We start from the raw sequence: 6,621 nt of genomic DNA, 5'->3' as shown, positions 1-6,621 counted from the left end.
AATTACTGAACAGCAGACGGAAACATGCGTTTCCTTTTACGATAAACATGGTTCCGGAAACGATCGACATCGTACAGGTTTGATGCGTGGTTTTGTGTTCCCATGTTTCCCTGCATCGTGTACACGTTGGGCTCTAAATGACAGTTTAAGGTTTCTGAACTTTCAAACAACATCGATTCAAAAATTACCACCGAAATCAATTTTCTTCGTTGGCAACGGCGTTGAGCGTATTATTGTTGATACGAATGTTAACAGGTTCGTGAATAGCGAACTGAAGCGTCGATGAAAGCCGCGTATACTGTCAGTGCAAATAAGTTAATTACTAATGCAAATCAAATATATGCACGCATTGTCGGAGTACAAATAGATTTAAAGTGCCGCGGCAAAGGGCAGAATTACCGCTGCATCGCTGGACAGGTTTAAGACGGATTCCGGGAGCTATCACTCATAGAACAGAACTACCGATGTTGGAAATGAAATTGACGCGAGGAATGACACATACCGTGTACAATAACTTTATTACGTGGTCATTCACGGTGCTATTCTCCTGTAACACGGCCTATTAATATACATGATACGCAGTTGATACGGCTGATAAATGTGGCTGTGAATGTTCTTACAGCATTACGGCTGATGAGGCCCCGGTCGACCATTTACACGCGTTCTTCGCTGCAGTCTCGTGTACAATATAAAAAGTAGTCAAGATGTTCTTTTTACATCCTCGTTGCTACTATATATTTTACAGTTACGGGAGGTTGTTCGCTTACAATGGGAAACCTCCAACGCTCCTATGGCAAGCAAAGATCCACCTGGTTCGCTAGTAGTTACTCGATCTTCCGTGTTCAATTTTCTATGAAGTGATAGATTTCAATGAAAGCTGAATAAATTTTCTCTTAAAAAGATCATCGTTACTGATAATTATACCAATATCTGAATAGAAAATATGAATCTTACGTGCATTTGTTGGGTCGTGTGATAATCTATGGATTCGGGAGCCTAAAAAAATTCAGTTCAAATCTAATTGAAAACGAACTAATTTGACAACGAAAAACTGAATCTTCGTCACGCCATCTGGTAGTAGAACTGTTGTTGCAGCTACCCGCTGATTTGCATAAAATGTGCTCGCTGTAAACCTAGGCCAATGTGTGATTTGAATATTAGCGCGAATATCAATCTTACATGTAAGTTGAAACCAAGGCGAAAGGATGACGAATTTTTCACCAATTCCGCGATTAGTCGCGAAGCGTTGAATAACCTTTGGCATGAAAAATTTATTTGAAAAATATATCGCAGAACTTCGGAACTTGTGGTCGTAATAATCCGGATAAATCGTCAGACGATAGAATAGAACCACATCAAGCATGCGCACCGGAATAACCAAAGAAGACAAAATGGACTGTGATTACCACAAAGACGGCCCGACCGATATTAACGGTACGAATACCGATTCTTTTATTCACAGTTCGGCACCACTTTTATTGGACTCAATTAGACGTTACGATTGGAAATGCTGTCGGACAAAATTGGCGCTTTATGCCGTTGGTACAAACGCAATAACCCCCGATACCAGCGCGGTAAATTGACCGTCGTCGACTTCGCCAGATAGCTACCGACGTATACATACCATCCGATACCCGGGTTTTTCTAATATACCCAGTGATGAAAAGTTACCTCAATGGCTTGAACGGTTATGGTAAGGGTTAGATTAGGGTATGATCTAACTCACTTTTCATGCCTGGATATATCACCAACCTGAAGCCAGAATAGATATTCCTAACCATGGGCTGCGATCTCATCGATTTGGTCCGGGCTAAGCTGGCCCGGACAAGATCCGAGTCTAATCTAGCCCGAATTCAGAGAGTGCGTTCACAATACGTAAATCACTCACTCGTAACTAGAATTATATCAAAATGAAGCTGTGGCAAGCGAGTTACATCCAGATGCAGTTGGCATTCACCAACGACATACCCGTACCAGGCCCGTTTACAGTGGTATCATATTTCTCCTGTTAAGTTCAATTCTTCAATACAAATGTTAAATAGCTAAGCCGCTCATTTCTGTCGTCGTTTGTATCAATAGAATCTCGGTTTGATTTGTCTTTTCATCGGAAGCGACTCCATTTTGATCAGTGCACGGAGTGCTCCGTAAATGGAGCACACCAAATGTATAGCCTGCCTTAAAACATGTACATGATTTCCACCCCAACGACCAAACTTATTGTCGGTAATGTATGCATAAAAATGTCACCGCCGTAAGAAATGGTGGAGTGACATGATTTTATTGATGAAACCATTAATGCAGACAGTCGAGGATCGAACGCGACCTTTAATATTTCATATCGTCTGCATAGAAAGCAAGAGCAAAAGGTCTTCTTCATTTCTACGTCACAGCTAGGCGCACACGCTCACATATACATCAGACGGCTACGAGGAGAATGCGAGCGGTTTCTCTAAAACGAAAATAATCGATAATATTTGTGCGCGACTTCTGAGAAATTTGCATGAATTTGCATAACATGAATATCTTGCGGCCGTCTTATGTCCATAACTTTCGACGCAATCGAGGATTCTACGAGCGACGTTCGTATGATATGAAGTGTTTGTAAGGGGACGGCTAAGTCCGATATTGTATGGATTTTCAAATCCCCTAGCGTTGAAGTAGTCAGCGAAACAGAAGAAGTGATACTTTATGTACTTAAAGTATAGCAATCAAGACCCAATTCAATTTCCTAACGAGGTTTTGTTCTTCACTTAACGGGTGATGAGGGTTCCGGAACACATTGCTTCAAGTCGTAATACATTCTAGCAAAAATAATAAGAGGTAAAAACAAGTCAAAATAAACCACATATATACGTCAGGAAATGCTACATAAAGATAGTTATTTCTTCGAAAGTAAGAAACCATGGTCTCTTGATCAGCATCGCTCTTTGGTCGGGTTTTCATTTATGAGTCAATCAGAAGGGCTTTTCCTTTCAAAATGCTAACCGTTACATTTCATTTCGAAAGATACGGTTCATCCCAGTTCCACAATTGTGAATAAGATTCAGAATCACTGGTTCAGTTCGTTTGCACTTATCTTCGTGAAGTCACATTTTATGTAGAAACACAAAGAAAGTGAGGTTTGGTAAATGCATAATGCAAGCTAGATGTATGTAGCTTGTTTAATCTTAGGCGTGTGATACTAACGTCTTCGGTTTCACAAAAGCGTCTTTAATATCAGCTACACAATCATCGAAACGCTCATGACGAAGTCGAGAAAGGTTTTAGATTTATTCAAACGGCGAGCGTCAGAGCCTTGTATATGGAAAGCTTCGATAGAGATATATTGGATGAAACAAGAGAGTCGCGGTATCGGATCTTGTTAAGTCGAACGATGTTTTCCGCAACCGCGAGTACCTCGAACACGAACAACGATCGAGTCATCGTCTCTATTTGTTCAAGCATTATGTTGCGGAGAATTTTCATTAGCGTGTATTCAACAAGAGGTCATATATTTGCGGGTAAGTTTTCGACGCCAGTAAAGCTCGTGCGTGGATTGTCAAGTAGTATAGCTGTACGCCGAGAGTCGTTAAGACGACGTCGCTATTCGCTATGAGGAAAAGTGTCCGACCGAAGTCTCGCTGCGCGCATCGGACCCATTGCAATGTGAGCATGCAGTCCTCGACGATATTTTTCCCAAATCCTTTCTGCAGGAAGATGTATGAAATCGTTTACGATTTTCATCTCAAATTTCCGCGTATTAATTATGATATATGGTGCCGGTATATACGTGGTGAAAAGCAGCATTTTCGATCAATCTGAAACCGAATTTCAGGCTTTATCAATTTAGTCGCTGTGTCTGGTATAGTTTCCATTGAACATTGATTTATTAATGAGAAAAGTTGATTCGAGATCTAGAACTAATTGTAGCGCAGTTAACCGAGTTACTACTAGCGCACCTGGCGGATCATTGTGGAATCTTGTGGGGTGTTGCGAGGACGCCGCTTTCAAAGGTGACCAAGTACTTTCCATCACTATTTTTTCTTTAATGATTAATGATTGATCGGGTATCAGGTATCCAGATATTAAGTATTTTCCATCTTTTTTATCATCACATTACGCCGATTCAATGATTTCAGCATCGGGATAAAAACTGGATTCTCCAACATCCTGGACGTAATGCTGGTCAATAAATTAGTCGCACATATAAAGATCGATCTATTCTTTTACCTTTACCGGTTAGATAAGCGGTTAGGTTACCGGTTTTGTTGATGTACGATTGAAGAAAATTAAGAAGAAGACACAATATTCTGATCGCTGGCAATACGTAGTATTAGGATAGCTCCTAGTTTTTTTTTTCAAAATACGAGTATTGCTCGTCTGTTGGTATCCTCTTAAATTTCCGGGATACTCGGATTGAGGGTATACTACTGGACGGGAATTTAATCGGATCTAATAATTCAGCAGATTCCAATACATTACGTTCATTCCGATGCCGAAGATTGAATTAAGCACGAAACGACGTTTATGTTTATATTTGATGTTGATAACAGTTTTAATTGGTTAATTACTGGATTCCACATTCGACAAACATTTGACGGCGGCGGCGGCGGCGGGCGCACAAGAGCGTATAACTCGCTGGTCGTACCACGGGCAAAACTATACAGCAAGCGTCTGAATTATTAATATACCTGACATTACATGAAATCTATATTTTGCTTTGACAAGAATTATGAGAGAGAGGTTTAAAATCGATGACAAGCTCAGCCAGAGGGGCGTATAGATACACATTGTATGGATACAGGTAACGACACATCGATCTCTACTCGACTGTGAATTGAAATCAACGTCAAAATCTATTACAGCAGTAGCGGTAACATCTTAAAACCAAGCCGCCGCTGCAGCCCGCTTCTCCCTAACCCGGGAGCTGCTGAAAACCAGACCGGATCATGCCACGAATCGTGTGTGAAAACGAGAGTTTCGATCGAATCAAAGAAAACGTAACGAAAGCTTTCTGATTATTTGACGAAAGATATTTCTCTGAATTATTGAATATTTGTTATTTACTCGGGAACTTGTTCAATAATAAAGAGGATTTGAAACTTTACATGCTTTTTGCAACAATTCGAAATTTGGATGATCCGGTCTGGTCGTTGATTGCTCAATTTAATTTTAATCCGGTGCTAAATTTTTCTTTTGCTTTTTTCACTTAAATTTGTTTCACTCTTACTACAGTTCGTTTATCATTGTACGGTTATCATTGATTGGGTTGTTTTTTGTCTTTGTAGTTCACTGGGCCCAGAGGTGTATATATCTCACATGTTACAGTGATAAGGCTCCTCTGCGGTCCCCTTCAAGATGCTGTATAATTTGTTAGTATCTTTTTAATATTCCTATTCACATTTTTTTTCATTTTCAGAAATTATGCAGATTCACCTATCCATGCGGTTGATAAATTGAAATAATTTTAACGATTCTACTCTGGATATTTTTGGTAGAAATTCACATCATTAAGCCTTCGGGCGGTAACTGCAGTCCTGATCACGATAGTGACGTCATCTAAATCAGATGTCACTGGGGATTCCCAATTTCATTTCAAAATCATTTGTGCATTATATCGAATCAAGGAGAAATTAATATATGATACCATATTGAAGTAGCTACGGAGTTCGATCTTCGACAAGGCGCACTGTGACGAAGCTACGTGAACTCACGCATAAAGTCAACAATACAACATGGCTATGAATTTTGCAACAATCTACGACGCTTCGTCGTGCAACACGTCGTCCAGTTTCAACGATAAATATCGAATAAGACAAAGCTTACGACGCATCTACGCATCATCCAGGGGCCCGTTGTTATAGTCCAGGGCCCAGTTATATTATATAGACGTGGGAGCGAAATATCACCTGAGGACATTTGAAAATGTGTCAGTTATTACCATAGTTGTAATGGTAATTGGGTTACCCAGATTGATGTTCTTCCCCTACGGGTAAATCTGATATCCGGTCTTTGAAGCTGGCAACATGTACATACAATGTACATATTTATATCATATCAAAAAAATCTTCAAGAGAAATTTAAACTAAAAACGTATCCAGAAAATAAATGGACTAAATGAAATGTACCATGGCGGCGGTCTTATTTAAGTGAAAGCCGACAGTCGACGACGGTTACTTTCAAAATTGATAGTTAAATATACCAATCAAATTAATAACAGGGTCAATCCCTATATTTTAATATAAAAAGCCAATGACTTCGGGTAAACATAAGCGCTTGATCTTTGCATCAACGCTTGAACTTTTATTGACCCTAAGAAGTTCGAAAACGCCTAGTTTTTCGGTCAATACGCGTGTGAAGCCTAAGTCAGTCATGATTCAAGTTCTGTTCTTCGAATCGATTAGGCGCGAAACACTTAATTCTGAGATCGTGCGATAAATAATCGCGCTACACTCGCACAGCCCTCTACAGGTGATTACAAACACAATGGACCTATTCCCCGGCGCGCACGTATATAAAGTAAACCATCATCTTTTCTTCGGAGTGACAAGCTCGCGGCGTATTAATCCCGACGACAACGTAGGACACGGTACCCAGTTCCTTAATGATAATGTTTAACGACCTCAGTCTCATTATCAGCCG

Source organism: Tubulanus polymorphus, chromosome 9 (assembly GCF_964204645.1).
Source record: "Tubulanus polymorphus chromosome 9, tnTubPoly1.2, whole genome shotgun sequence".
NCBI lineage: Eukaryota > Metazoa > Nemertea > Palaeonemertea > Tubulaniformes > Tubulanidae > Tubulanus > Tubulanus polymorphus.
This window is presented reverse-complemented; position numbering follows the sequence as displayed.